Source organism: Podarcis raffonei, chromosome 11, assembly GCF_027172205.1.
Source record: "Podarcis raffonei isolate rPodRaf1 chromosome 11, rPodRaf1.pri, whole genome shotgun sequence".
Lineage (NCBI taxonomy): Eukaryota > Metazoa > Chordata > Lepidosauria > Squamata > Lacertidae > Podarcis > Podarcis raffonei.
In genome coordinates, this window is record NC_070612.1 from 55,091,485 (window position 1) to 55,105,436 (window position 13,952).

General features: G+C 42.9%; 1 long non-coding RNA gene across 1 annotated transcript; it reads left to right on the forward strand.

Annotated features, from left to right (window-relative positions):
• Positions 1–6,624: 6,624 nt before the first annotated feature.
• Positions 6,625–9,271, forward strand: LOC128423035 (uncharacterized). The gene is made up of 2 exons (XR_008332653.1): positions 6,625–7,256; positions 8,773–9,271. It is a non-coding gene; the product is annotated as an uncharacterized LOC128423035 (long non-coding RNA).
• The last annotated feature ends 4,681 nt before the right edge of the window (positions 9,272–13,952 follow it).

Sequence of the window (13,952 nt, forward strand, 5' to 3'; positions counted from 1 at the left end):
TTTGTGTATGAGAGACTGAAACTTTCTGATTTACTAACACAACACACACACTACAAGTGTCCCAGAAAAACCGGGACATTCCATCCCCCCCCCCCATAAGAGCACATCAGTCATTTTGGGTGTCATGATCTCACACGATTTCATGTTGAGATCTCGTGCCCCCCCTCAAAGCCCATATTTTGGGCTCCGTGGTCTTGCACAGGTCACATGACTCATGCCAGAACACAGATCGGCAGACACACGTCCCAGTTTTGGGACTCAACATGTTGGAGAGTGTGGCACCACAGTTTTTCGCAGCATCTGAACTTCAACCAAAACACAACTTGTAAACAAGTCAAGGTAGCGGCCTGTTATGAGTAAATAAATTGTGGTTTGAAGAAACCAGCTATGGTTGCTCTGAAAGTTCGGCAGGAAATCTTTTCAGCAAAAAAATGAAGCTTCCTTGGAGGCTGAGAGACGTCTCAGAGAAGTGAAAGGAACTGACTTGTGACTTCTGTTTGGAGCATTCCTGGAGTACGATCAACCATATGTCAGGAGTGCTCTGATGGTGTTCCCTGCTTGGCAGGGGATTGGACTCGATGGCCCTTGTGGTCTCTTCCAACTCTATGATTCTATGGTTCTATGATCACCTGCCAGAGAAGCTTTAAATTCTCAGGTGCTTTGTTTTTGCTCCCCATTACAGCGCTGAGGTAGGAGGAGACTTTCCCATGCCAGCACTGCAAAGGAAAACAAAAACACTGGAACCCCCTATCCTCTGCACTCTCTATGTGTGTCTCTCTGTGTCCGCCTTCAAGCTCCCTCTCTGCCAATTATGTGCATTTGTACTCACTGGTTTGTCCGAATCTTTGTGACCTGCTTGCCTGTATGTATATATTCTATTTATTGTGCGTGTGCATGCACACCGGTATATGTGGAATTTGCATTGGGCATGCTCACTTTGGCCACACCCACCAGTGACAAGCAAGCCTTGGAGGGGTGACCAACCCTGAATTGAGATTAGAAACCCCCCCCACACACACATGGTCTGGCATGAAAAGCCCACTGTGAGAATATTTTTCAGAACAGCATGGCTCAGACCAAGGAGGAAACTGAAAGACAATTAAGAGGAAATCGATGATATGCTGGGGAAAGCAAAACTCACTGGGAAACCTTCATATATAGAACAGATCAGGGTGAATGGCAAATAACCTTTAGCAATAGCAAGATTTCAGTGTGGCTTAAGGGAACTAGGGCAAAGCAAATGTCCCATATATTTCTCTCATCTCTCTTCTCAGCATATTCCTGCATCCCAGCATATTCTGCCCTACTCTAATTCTTTCCATTCTTCGAAATATTGATCTGGATCCAAGTCAAGCTAGCGGCATTTAGGGGCCATTGAAATCACCAGACTTCTGTTAGTCTTGGCTATTTTTCCATGCTGACTAATGTGCTTTCCTTCCATAATTTCCTTTTGGGCAATATTCTGGCTCTATCCAAGGAGCTGAGAAATGGGTGCAGAGCGTGTTGACGCTGAAATTAGATTACAAAATTGCAAACATTAACTCTTCTGCTTTTTCTGCATGTAGTCATATTAGTCTGCGTAGCAGGAAACTGCTGGACTTTTGTTAGGGTTATTACATTTCTCACCACATTTAAGTGCATGAATGAAGAACGATTGGGTTTCACTAAGGAAAATGGATTTTGACTGTGGAGAGGAAATTTATTTTGCTTTGTCTCGGGAATGAGATAAATGGATTGGCGAGGAACTGATTGTGAGGAGAATTGATTGGAAAAATAGGTAGACACTCGATATTTAGGAAATATACTATGTGTGCTCTAGTGGCTGGTGAGAACCAAAGAGAAATGATTATTGATTAGAATTACATTTGTCTAGAGGCAAAGGGGGTTGATTCTGTGCTTTTGCTTTGCTTCGTCTTTTAGGGTGGTGGAAATTATTTTCATTATGCATACAAATACTTCAGTTTTATGGACAATTATTTTGGAGGACGTGCTTTGATGCACATGCTAAGTGGAGAAAAGAAAAGATGGGAACAATCTTAAGGTGACAGAATATCGAATGGTGAAGCAACAGGGTGGAGCACCTCCCCGATGACTAATGTTTGCCACATTTGGTACTTTTAGGCAAGTTCTTAAAGAAATGGGAGTGCCTGATCACCTCATCTGTCTCCTGAGAAATCTCTATGTGGGACAAGAAGCTATGGTTAGAATTGGATATGGAACAACTGATTGGTTCAAAATTGGGAAAGGAGTACGGCAAGGCTGTATATTGCCTCCCTGCTTATATAACTTATATGCAGAATTCATCATGCAAAAGGCTGGACTGGATGAATCCCTAGCTGGAATTAAGATTGCTGGAAGAAAAATTAACAACAACAAATATCAACAACCTCAGATACGCAGATGACACAGAAAGATGGCAGAAAGTGAGGAGGAATTAAAGAACCTTTTAATGAGGGTGAAAGAGGAGAGCGCAAAATATGGTCTGAAGCTCAACATCAAAAAAACACGAAGATCATGGCCACTGGTTCCATCACCTCTTGGCAAATAGAAGGGGAAGAAATGGAGGCAGTGAAAGATTTTACTTTCTTGGGCTCCATGATCACTGCAGATGGTAACAGCAGCCACGAAAATAAAAGACGCCTGCTTCTTGGGAGAAAAGCAATGACAAACCTAGACAGCATCTTAAAAAGTAGAGACATCACCTTGCCAACAAAGGTCCGTATAGTTAAAGCTATGGTTTTCCCAGTAGTGATGTATGGAAGTGAAAGCTGGACCATAAAGAAGGCTGATCGCCGAAGAATTGATGTTTTTGAATTATGGCGCTGGAGGAGACTCTTGAGAGTCCCATGGACTGCAAGAAGATCAAACCTATCCATTCTTAAGGAAATCAGCCCTGAGTGCTCACTGGAAGGACAGATCCTGAAGCTGAGGCTCCAATGCTTTGGCCACACCATGAGAAGAGAAGACTCCCTGGAAAATACCCTGATGCTGGGAAAGATTGAGGGCACAAGGAGAAGGGGACGACAGAGGGTGAGATGGTTGGATAGTGTTCTCGAAGCTACCAGCTTGAATTTGACCAAACTGCGGGAAGCAGTGGAAGACAGGAGTGCCTGGCGTGCTCTGGTCCATGGGGTCACAAAGAGGCGGACACGACTAAACGACTAAACAACAACAACAAAAGTTTAGAGAAACGGCAAGTAGGCGGTGACGTTATAGAAGTTTATAGAATTAAGCATGGCATGGAGAAAGCGGATAAAGAATAGTCATAACACTAGAAGCCATGGACATCCAATGAAGATGAATGTTGGAAGATTTAGGACAGATACAAGAAAGTGCTTCTTCATGCAGAACATAGCCAAATTGTGGAATGTTGCCCCCACAGGATGCACAGAGAGCCATCATCATAGATAGCTCTGAAAGATAATCAAGCAAAATGTAATGAAGGACAAGACCTTCTTTTATGGCTACAAGCATGATAGCTATGTTCTATCTCCACAGCTGGAGAAAACAGTGCTTCTGAAGAACAGTTGCTGGAAACCATGAGAGGTGAAAGTCCTCTTTTGGTCATATTCTTGTTCTTTGGTCTCCCAGAGGCATGTAGCAGGCCACTATGAGAATGGGTTGCTTGACTAGATGAGACATCATCCAGCAAGCTATTGTTATGTTCTTAGGATGAGCTTTCTATTAGCATCCAAATTTCCATAACTGAGGAAGGGATTTCTTCTATATTTCACCTGCTGGTTAATATTTCTTCATACAAATGCACAATATGTACATGTATATTAAGAAATATTTCACAGGCCATTGGATCTCAAAACTTTACAGTATTTTGGCTGAGCGTCTGTGCTACTAGTAAGTTGAGAATGCCAGCAGAAATGGGAAATGAGGTCCTATTTTCATTCAAGTGCCCACTGGGCACACAGGTACCATATTAACATCTTTCCATTAACCTCAGCCTTGACCCAGAGACTATTCTCTGTAGTCAGCATGGCTTAATTATGAGGCCTTCACTGCATAAAACCCAACAGAAATGGTGTCAAGGTGACCTGCTTCTATTACAAAATAGCCCCCTGGGTGGTTAGTGAAACCACATTATTTCATTTTTTTTGGACCATTCCATGAATTTTGAATATGCTTATATCAAAACATAATATATTGCCATCATTGCTGTTGTCATCATTATCATGAATCAGTTCAACAGCTTTGCTTGTTGTTGTTTATTTTGGAGGGGAGGGTAAAATTTCCAGAGTGAAGCAACACCTTCATTTTAGGGTCTATTAGGAACACCCTAAGAAACTTTGTAAAATCCCTGGGACATAAATTGAACATCTTCTAGATAGCTAATTATTGTTTATCGCTCACTTGGGAGTGATATCGTTCAGGGAGCTGCTCAAGTGGAAATATTTATGCTAATCAGTTTCTATTTTCACAATCCTCTAGGATTAGGCATCTTTTGGTTTAGGCATCTACATAGGTTTAGTCATTTATATGGTACTTCAGCAGAAACATTTTCAAAATACTTTCCTCTACGGTGATCAAGCTAAAGCCAGGAGTTTGAAGATTTTGCTGATCATACGCACAGTTGTCAGGGCTTAGCATGAGTCAAGGCTTTCAGCTGCTTAGCCCTAGAAAGTCACCCACCGCCGCCCCCAATCCTAAGGGTCAATTTTGAGGCATGTCATCAGAATGAAGAATAATTTTATTTACATCTACATGAGGGAGAGTCCCAAAATATCACATTACATCAGCACTTTTCATTTTGGTAAGATTTTAAATTTACACATGCAGTAATAATAGACAGACATGTCCCCAGACCAGAGTAACATGGGCTCCGTAAATTCCATGGATCTATGCTTTATGGCAACAGTCATTTTAGAATAGGGGTGAGGAACATTTTCCCCTTTGAGTGCTTAATTTCCTCTGGGATAATCGATTGAGCACTGCGTGCCCATGGAGCCAAATTAGGTGGCATCAAAGTCTCTCTCTCTCTCTCTCTCTCTCTCTCTCTCTCTCTCTCTCTCTCTCTCTCTCTCTCTTCTCACAGACCATATATATATTCACAGAGAGAATAACACAACCCTTTATCCATAACTCATTCATTACCTCCTATTCACACCCCACCCCTACATTCACACAGACAACAGGCACCCCATCCACCCATTATCCACTCACCCCACACTCTTTCTCACACCCTTATCCCACTACTGTGTGCCAAGGCCCCATGGTCTGTGGTTGCTAGTGGATAAATAAAACACACAATCATATTTGGGTTTATGGTTCAAATAGGACACAAATTTATTGGTTACAAATGTGAGCGGTTTGGCTTGGGCATAGGGTAAAGCCAGGCTATATCCCAACGCCCACCCATCTGCTGGGAGTTCAACTAAGAGTAATGTAAAAGGTAAAAAAGTAAAGGATTCCTGGATGGTTAAGTTCAGTCAAAGGCGACTATGGGGTTGAGGCATTCATCTCAATTTCTGGCCACGGGAGCTGGCGCTTGTCCACAGACAGGTTTCCGGGTAATGTGGCCAGCATGACTAAATTGCTACTGCCAGAGGACACAAAAACACCGTTTACCTTCCCACCAGAGCGGTACCTATTTATCTACTTGCACTGGGGTGCTTTCGAACTGCTAGGCTGGCAGGAGCTGGGACAGAGCAACGGAAGCTCACCCTGTTGTGGGGATTCGAACCGCCGACCTTCTGATCAGCAAGCCCAAGAGGCTCAGTGGTTTAGACCACAGCTCCACCTGTGTCCTGAATAAACAAGCACACAATCACTTATAGATCCACCCACCATTGTGAGGCTCAAAGCAATGAAGATGATGGCTCCCCAGCTGTTGTCATTGGCTGTGGGTTTCTTGTGATGTCACAAAAGCACTTGGCAACTGAGTGTATATAAAGGCAGGCCAAGGGGAAAGCCCTTTTCTCTTTCCAGCAGGACACACCCAGCAATGGATGTGACATTCAGCACTGCCCAGAGTTCTTCCACTTGGAGGAGGCAAACTGGTGAATGGAAGGAGGCAATCCTTTGGCAATGGGATGCTAGGGAGCGATAATAAGGCAAGTATGCTTGCTTGAAGGCTGCTGGTATCTGTGATTAGAAGCTGGTGGACATCTCATGATGGACCTAACAGTAGCTTCTGGCAAAATGGGACACCATGACAGAAACCACAGCACACAGAAAGGCCGTTTACCTTCTTGCTGCAGCAGTACCTATTTATCTACTTGCACTGGTGTGCTTTCGAACTGCTAGGCTGGTAGGAGCTGGGACAGAGCAACGGGAGCTCACCCTGTCATGGGGATTCGAACTGCTGACCTTCCGATCGGCAAGCCCAGTAGGCTCAGTGGTTTGGACTACAGCTCCACCCATGTCCTGAATAAGCGCACAATCACTGATAGGTCCATCCGCCATTGGGAGGCTCAAAGCAATGAAGATGATGCCTCCCCAGCTGTTGCCATTGGTTGTGGGTTTCTTGTGATGTCACAAAAGCACTCGACAACTGAGTGGATATACAGGCAGGCCAAGGGGGGAGCCCCTTTCTATTTGCAGCAGGACACACAAAGGACACACAAAGGTGGATGAACTACCCAGAAGGAGCATGATATCACCTCCACAAGGGATACTGCTCCTTTCCTAGCACTTCAGGCACCAGCATGAGCTCTTTTTTTACAATTTAGGCATGAGAGAGGGGATAAATTATCAGCACCTAGTTGAAGAAAGGGAATTGACACCCTCAAATAGTTCACTGAAATTCTCCTCTCCACCCAAAGGAGCAGAATTCCCCATCCTTTTGTGGGGAATGAATTGTCTCTTGAAAATGTAGAGGGGATTTTTTTTTTCCTACAGCAATACTAAAGCTTTAGGTACTCAAGAGACTTGCAGGTCTTATGAAAAGAATCGATATTGAGGCCTTATACTCTGCTAGACAGGGAGGAAATGCCCACAGGGCAATACGCAGAGACAATACCAACAGATGTAGCTAAACGTAACGGTTGTGCACAGACCGTATATTTATAATGCATTGAAACCACATTATTTTCCTCAAGGAATCCTGGATACTGTAGTTTACCCCTCACAGAGCTACAGGTCCCAAAAACCTTAACAAACTACGGATTATTTGGGGTAAGTAATGTACTGTTTTTGTATGGTGTGTCTGTAGCCCAACTCTCTTCATCACACCTGTTCCCACTGCAGATGTCACAAGCCACTGATCAGCTTAAAAAGCTGTAATACAGCTATGGGAACTGTTTCAGGTGAGAAGAGATGTATTGCATGAAATCTCCAATGATACTGCCTAAAATAAAATAGTCACATTACATTTTCAGATGAATAAACAATGGGACTCTCAACCAAGCAGTTGTTTGGTAGATTCCCTCTACCAAACTACAATTTCCAGAGTTCCATGTGAAGATGAAATGACTATAAATGTGGCATAAGTCCCCATTTTACTATAAAGCCTTTAGAAGACATCTGAGAGCAGCCTTATATGGGGAAGCTTTTAATGTGCAATGTTTATTATGTTTTTATATATATTGAAAGCTGCCCAGAGTGGCTGGGGCAACCCAGTCTGATGGGCATTGTATAGTAGTAGTAGTAGTAGTAGTAGTAATAATAATAATAATAATAATAACAACAACAACAACAACAACAACAACAACAACAACAACAACATTTGTTTTCACAGTCCGGCCCTATGCAGATTAAGGTGTGCTTAAACCTATTGAAACTTTTTGGAGTAAACATGACTAACTTTGAATGCATTTGGAGCCTTTTAGTGTACAATCGTATACCAAAATCTGATTTCTTTTGACAAATTGTGGGCAAGCTACAGTAAGAGAAATCAAGGAAAGTAATCCACATTGGTAAATGTTGTTTATAATCTCCATGTTTCATCACTCTGCAGCCTCCATTTCCTCGCTGCCTTACTTGTGAAAGACTGAAACACTTGCACCCAACTTCTTAATTTTCAACTCATTCCATGTAACACAAATGAGAGAGAAAGGGAAAGAGCACAGCAGATAAAACTTAACGAATGGAGGAGTCCTGACAACAGTAGCTATGTCCAGAGCCATAGGAATAAATCTCCATTAGTGTCAAGCCACGTGTTTTCACCACTGAGACTCGATTTTAAAAATGAGGGAAATTAATCAGGATTTAGTGTAAACATAAAGTTTAGTAGGAAATCATCTTTCCAGAAATAATACTTTAAGACATTCCATGAGTGGATAAGTTAATGTGAGTAAAAAAACTCAGGACAGAGTGGAAAGAAGGGGAGAAAACTTAATTTGGATAAGCACAATATCATGTGTCCAGCACTGCCTCTGCCACAAGTCCCTCGGCTGGGGGTTGGGGGGACAAGGGGTAGGGGGAGCAGCCACCGCCATTCCTGAACGGATTCTGAGGTGGGGGCAGGCAATCCATGGCAGAAGAGGAGGGGTCCATCTAGCCATCTCTCTCTCTCTCTCTCTCTCTCTCTCTCTCTCTCTCTCTCTGTATCTTTGCCTCCCTCAGGGCTCACAATGGCCTACCTGCAAAGGAGCAAGGGAGGCATCTGCCATGTTTAGAAGGTCAGAGTCACTGCAATGGTGGGAGGAAGACATGCAGACTGTAGAGAGGGTTTGGATTTTCCAGCCAACCTACAGAAACCTGAATTTCCTTTGTCAGCAGGCAATCTTTATCAGGTAAAAAAAGGTAAAAGGCAAAGGACTCCTGGATGGTTAAGTTATGTCAAAGGTGACTGTGGGGTGTGACACTCATCTCACTTTTCAGGCTGAGGGAGCCGGCGTTTGTCCACTGACAGCTTTCTGGGTCATGGCACCAGCATGACTACACTGCTTGTGGCACAAGAGAACACTATGGCAGAAGCCAGAACACATGGAAATGCTATTTACCTTCTCGCCGCAGTGGTACCTATTTATCTAAGTGCACTGGTGTGCTAGGTTGACAGAAGCTGGGATAGAGCAACGAGAGCTCAACCCGTCATGGGGATTCGAACCATCGACCTACAGGTCGGCAAGTCCAAGAGGCTCAGTGATTTAGACCACAGTGCTGCCCACATTTACCACACCAGCACAAGATAGTTTGATTCTTGTTTAAAAGAATCCTTAGGTTAAATCCCTGACTGTTTATGTCTACCTATAAAAATATGTTCAATTATCAAGAAGTGGGGAATGTAAGAACTTGAAATTTCCCTGATTTGTTAGTGTGAAAAGCATAGAACTACATAAAATATGTCCATACTCTGTTTTCAGTTGCATTCCTCAGTGGAGACATTGTCTGTGGTTGTATAAATCTGAAGGCATCTCATATATATTTTATCAGAGTCAAGGATCCTATTAATTCAAAACCAAGGTAATTAAAGAAAGAACATTTTTAGTTCACGTGTATAGCCTCCAAAACTGGGGTGGGAGAAAGGAAGCAACTGTTTTTCTAAGCTGAATAACTGATCCCATAAAGACTCTCCTCCCTGGAAGAGAGGGGAGTGGTTGTGGGCGGGAGCCCGAGCTCCGCCCCTGGCCGGGGGCCTTAGCCCCCGCCCCTCCTCACCTGGCTGGCGCCCACGCCCACCGGAGGCAGCCAACCAGGTGTCTCCGGGGGGCGTGTTTAGCAGCTTAATGCTGCGGCTCCAGCTCCGCCTCCTCCTCAGTCGTCATCGTCCCGCAGCGAGTCATCAGCTAGGAGAGTCATCACAGAGAAGAGCCATGAGGTTTGGAGTCGGGGGGGGGGTCTGGTTCCTTGCATGCCTTTTAACTTTAAGAGGCTTGCGTGCGCTCATTGCTTTACTGCTTTTAAAAACCCAGGCATCCAGGTTTGCCTTGCTGTGTTCTCTTTTCCGTGTAAAAACCTACATTCAACCTTCTATTTCCCCCCACTCCTGGTGCTTGATTTGTTTGTGCCCAGCACGTGCCCCCAGCGAGGTCTGAGTGTGAGTGTGGCTCCATCTTTCTTTCTCCCTCGTCTCCTCGCTTTCCTTCCATTTTGGCCAGGATGCTTGTATGTTTTCCTCTCTATTGCCCTTGCCTGTCCAATTGCATGGCTGGTCTGGGTGACTGAGTGGGTTTCCCTTACATTTAATTTGTTGGCCAGGGTGCTTATGTGTCCCCCCCCCCCATTGTCCTTGAGAGCCTGTATGGGACAGCTAAATATTTCTGCATTGCTTGGGTTGGACTAGATGATCCTCAGGGCTCCTCTCCAATTGTAAGTCGTGTGTGTGTGTTTGCAGCGTGTGTTTGTGCCTGCCGTTTATTGATTATTACTCTTCTAGCATGGGTTTAATTTACCCTGCCATCCCTTCCATTGGTACCACTTAAATCGGGAGCCCACTGTAAAATTTAAAGGCTGCTGGGGCTTGGAATACATTGTGCACCTAAACCTCCCCCCCCCTGGTTTCTCTAAGCCACACCCCCCCCCCTTCGCTTGATGTTTGGGGGAAGAAATAAGGCAGGGCTTGGGGTGGACAATTCAGGGTTTATGATCAGGAAACCATTCCTCAGCACTGCATGTTTATACGTTTAGAACCTTTGAAGGTGTGCCTTTGCCTGGTTCTTGTCATTGGCTGCATTTGCCAGTACAGGCTCCCTAAAGAAAACTGCTTTTAAACAACAACAACAAAAAAGGTTTTGGCTTATAGTACCTTACTAAAAAGTCCAGGTTAACTCACGGTTTATATTTCAACTTCATTTTGGCTCACTGTAAAGGACAGCTATTTTCCTTTTCTTCAAACTTTTTCCTTGCCCCGCATCCTCATTTTACTCATGTGAAGAAACCCATTTTGATGCAACCCAATGGCTCAACTCAACTCATGGGGTTAATTTACTGATGGTGCTAGAGCTAATGTTGTTGTTGTAACATCCTAAATTCACTAACTGGCCAATTTTCTTCTGGTACCCTAAATAAGTTTGACTCATCTAATGGACACCAATGGGAGATGCTGTTTCCTAGGCAACCAAAACAATTCTCAATTGCTCCTGGCTTATGTAAAATGTCAACAGTTGTGAAGACCTGGAATAATGCCCATGACCTTAAAATGTTTCTGCGTAGAAAACCTATTCCTTCTCAAAGGTCGTTAGACAGTCAATGTTCTCATCCATCCTGCCGTCCTTTCCTCTAAATGGCAGGACGGCTTAGCATATTACTGAATTGTTGGCTATCCAATGTGCTCTTGAAAAGGCAGCAGGGGGAAGTAAAACATTTTCAATAAGGAACAAGACAGTAGAACTGGGGATTTAGATGTTTTCATGTTGGTGCTCTCACTATCCAAATTCACAACCCTTTTGAGAATGTTGCATTGTTTAAAAACTCAGATTGCTTGCATGGCTGAAAAAAGAAAAGAAAAAAGTGGCTATTGAAATGTAATTCACACTTTCCTAAAAATATACTCCAGCTTATTGTATTTGCTTCCAGAAAATATAGATAATCAAATCAAGTATATTCAAGTTGTTCTCTGTGATTACACTTCAAAAATAAGGGACAGCCATGACTAAATGAAAGAGCCAAGACTAAAATTTGTTATTACCTATCAACACCATCCACAACTGTACAACCCTAAAACAGAGAGGAGCTTATTATAGAAAATGTCACAGATGCTGGCGATTCAAGTCTATTTTCAGATTGCCCTGATGTAATTGATTTTATCCATTTTGACCTTTTGGCTATTTTCTATTTTTATGACATATAGCATAATTATGTGGATGGAAATAAACAATTTGCAGCACTATTGTCTGCAGAATGGCAGTGGGAATCAGCTTAGATTGCAACCATTCTGTTAGTTCTGCACAGGGAAGTCCTAATGGAAGCTCAGCTGCAATCAGGACTGTAATCTTCATCTCTACATATTCAGAGTGACTAGCATCAATAAAAGAAAATCTACCAAGGAAAGTAAAAACAATTCAAGAAGAAGAAAGACTGCTTTCAGAAAGCTTTACATTTCATTTCAAGTGCACAAGCAACTCATTGATCGTAATGAAAGAAGATTCTTGATGAGTACATTGTATCAGTGATAGGCTACAGAAATGAAATTGCATAAAATTCTTGGGATGCTGTCCATACATTGCACATTTCTTTATATTCTTCCTCTTTTCTCAGTGGAAGTTGGAGCATGAGTAATTTGCATTGAGACAAGGATAATGGCTGGATGACGATCAAACCGCATTCAAGGTGGCTTGTTTGATGTTCAATATTTTAATTTGCTGAAAGCCACCCAGAGTGGCTGGGGCAACCCTGTCAGATGGGTGGCATATATTATTACAGTGGTACCTCAGGTTACATACGCTTCAGGTTACATACGCTTCAGGTTACACACTCCGCTAACCCAGAAATAGTGCTTCAGGTTAAGAACTTTGCTTCAGGATAAGAACAGAAATCAGGCTCTGGCGGCGCGGCGGCAGCAGGAGGCCCCATTAGCTAAAGTGGTGCTTCAGGTTAAACAGTTTCAGGTTAAGAATGGACCTCTGGAACGAATTAAGTACTTAACCCGAGGTACCACTGTATAACAGTATTATTATTATTATTATTATTATTATTAAAATATATAATGGAAACATGAGAAAAGTAGTCATAAACTGTAAATAAAACATTAAAACTACACAACCAAACTGAACAATTTTCACAAAAATCAAAAGATCTAAAATAATCATACATCAAAACAACAGCAACAGCCCCCACCCATTCAACAAAACACCCCAAAGTCACAGTGAACCATTATGGACTGAATGAAATTTGTTGATTCATTATGAGAATGAATGGGCATAGAAGATCCATGGAAGATCTAGAGATAGGGGAGAAACACAATTCAATTAGAATCTAAAGGTGAATCTACCTAATCTATACTTTCCATAACAATACACGAACTGAAACACAGCCTTTGAAATTTACACTTCTCTGAATTTTGCTGTGCCATCCTCATAACATCACCTTGCCAACAAAGGTCCGTATAGTTAAAGCTATGCTTTTCCCAGTAGTGATGTATGGAAGTGAAAGCTGGACCATAAAGAAGGCTGATCGCCGAAGAATTGATGCTTTTGAACTATGGTGCTGGAGGAGACTCTTGAGAGTCCCATGGACTGCAAGAAGATCCAACCTATCCATTCTTAAGGAAATCAGCCCTGAGTGCTCACTGGAAGGACAGATCCTGAAGCTGAGGCTCCAATACTTTGGCCACCTCATGAGAAGAGAAGACTCCCTGGAAAAGACCCTAATGTTGGGAAATATGGAGGGCACAAGGAGAAGGGGATGACAGAGGATGAAATTGTTGGATAGTGTTCTTGAAGCTACCAGCATGAGTTTGACCAAACACAGGGAGGCAGTGGAAGACAGGAGGGCCTGGCGTGCTCTGGTCCATGGGGTCACGAAGAGTCAGACATGACTAAACGACTAAACAACAACAACATTCTGCTGTTTTCAGTTGAGAATGGCCACTAAATTGGCCACAAGCACCACTGTCCTGGGAAGAAGAGAAGATAGGCCCAACCTGGAACAATCTCATCTTCTGCCAGTAAGTACCAGTTCCGATTGAAATTAGAAGAAGAGGCCAAACAACAGTAATTAATTTTCCTGGATATATGTCTTTGTAGATTTTTAATCTTCTCCCTTTTTTCCTCCCAAGCCCTTTGCTTACAATAGGGAAGTTCCCTGGGAACTGAGTTCATTTGCTTATTCTTTTATTTTATATCTAAGTGCTATAGGTTATTGTATTTTAGTGTTTTGTTGGAAGCCGCCCAGAGTGGCTGAGGAAACCCAGCCAGATGGGCGGGGTATAAATAAATTGTTGTTGTTGTTGTTATTACATACCCGGAATCCTTGGAACAGGGTGCCACAAACTGAATGACTATATTTGCTTCTATTTTATTTTATTTTAAGATGAATCTGCTTGAATTTTAGCTTCATTGCAACTGGAAATGAGATGAGCGCTGCTTCTTGATGCTGCACAAACCGGTCTTTCTCCAAGTTGT